Source organism: Octopus bimaculoides, chromosome 6 (genome assembly GCF_001194135.2).
Source record: "Octopus bimaculoides isolate UCB-OBI-ISO-001 chromosome 6, ASM119413v2, whole genome shotgun sequence".
Taxonomy (NCBI): domain Eukaryota; kingdom Metazoa; phylum Mollusca; class Cephalopoda; order Octopoda; family Octopodidae; genus Octopus; species Octopus bimaculoides.
The window spans coordinates 82,813,102-82,814,828 of record NC_068986.1 but is presented as its reverse complement, the minus strand read 5'-3'; positions in this window follow the sequence as shown (position 1 = coordinate 82,814,828).

Sequence of the window (1,727 nt, the reverse complement as noted above, 5' to 3'; positions counted from 1 at the left end):
TATATATATATAAGGTCACTATGACTGCCCCAGGTATAGTTTATACAAAGATTATCTCTATTGGTGGTGGTGGTGGTGGTGGAGGTATATATAGCTTGTGGGTTGTCTTCCCACTCACTGGGTAATTATATAGAAAATAGGCCACAGTATTTATCGCATTGGTATAATATGATTAAAGATGATGGGGAGGTTGGAAATATCAGGGAAGTTTCCTGACTGGTGACATGCAATCATATCCTTCACTATCTTTGTAAATAGTTTTACCATACCATGATATACATCGCTATATCTTTCTAATATAAATTCACTATATCACGATATCCATCATCTCATCTTTATGAAACAGATTCAACATCATCTCTGCCATTTTGTCAAGCATTTGATTCCATTGAAGTCATGTGTTCTAAGATAGCTGTATAAACCTATTTTTGTTCAGAAAGAACTCTGTTAAAAGGACATAATATTTGGAGCACAGATGGGTCAAAGACTTCTCGTGTCGACTCATTTCCTTCGTTGATGTTGTCATTTCTCACCCTCATTGTTAGTAGTTCTTCCAAAGAAGTCGAATCTAGTATGACATATTCACTAGCAAAATGGACGCTCAGTCCACAAGAAAACATCACTGCTAAAATTTTTGAATGTTTGCGTTAGTTGATCCTTGTATCGCCAGCGGGAATCCCTTACTGAATACATTCCTTTTTGTTGTTCTTCGTAGATATTCTGCAGTCGATGATCCGACATTGTTTGAGCGTTGCCAACTCCCCGCAGATGATGAAGTAACATCTCAATTTCAACCGTGTTGAATCTGGTCCGATGAAGAATTTGGTTATTCGTAACATGGTCTTGGCAGCGTATATGCCAGTGGGTTTGTAGCGTTGTCTGATGGAAACGTTCCAACCTTTTAATGTCTTTTTCAGAGAATATTGTTTCCAGGTTATATCATTACAAAATGGGTTCAAATGTAAGCATATCTCCACAAACCGCAGGCGCTCATAAGACCGATGTCAGAGTTGAAATAATCGGAATATATATTCTTTAGAATTATTTTATTCTTTTGAGATTTTTACAAAACTCAATTGCCCCTAGGGTTTAATTTCAGTTCTATTCTAAAACTCTGTTTAATCACAATCTTAACTCGGAGTTTTAGTCTCTCACGTTTTGGCGACTACTTGTTTGCTTTGTGTTGAAAATGGATTTACGTATAGACTGGTCAAGAACATTATTTAAACATTTCCGCTGCTATTTGTACACAATCGGCCGACTAGCAGCCATATCAGTAAAATTCTCGTCTTTACTTTGGTATTCTCTAATAACACAACGACGAAGTTAAACAACGTAACTTTATCACTGCTGAATATCTGTCGGGAGTTATGAACATAATTCATTACTTTTAAGTTGCTGGGTCCGATGGAAGAGACAGTACCCATGGTCTTCGCAGATCCTTCTCGACTAGTGGAACTGATGTCATTAATGATCATCTTGAGACATTGCAAAATGAGCAGAGAGAACATTCTGGATGGAAGGCGTTCTAGGAAAGAATGGCAGGCTGCAGTAATTAATGCGAGGCCTGGGGAAAGATTGGGCACAACAAGAGTGATGATAGGAGAGACGTGTGAGTCGGTTATCAGTAATACACGCACACACACAAAGATATGCATGTGTATTTGTATATGCATATGTATGTACATATGTGTGTATGTGTGCGTGTGTTGTGTGTGTGTGTGTGT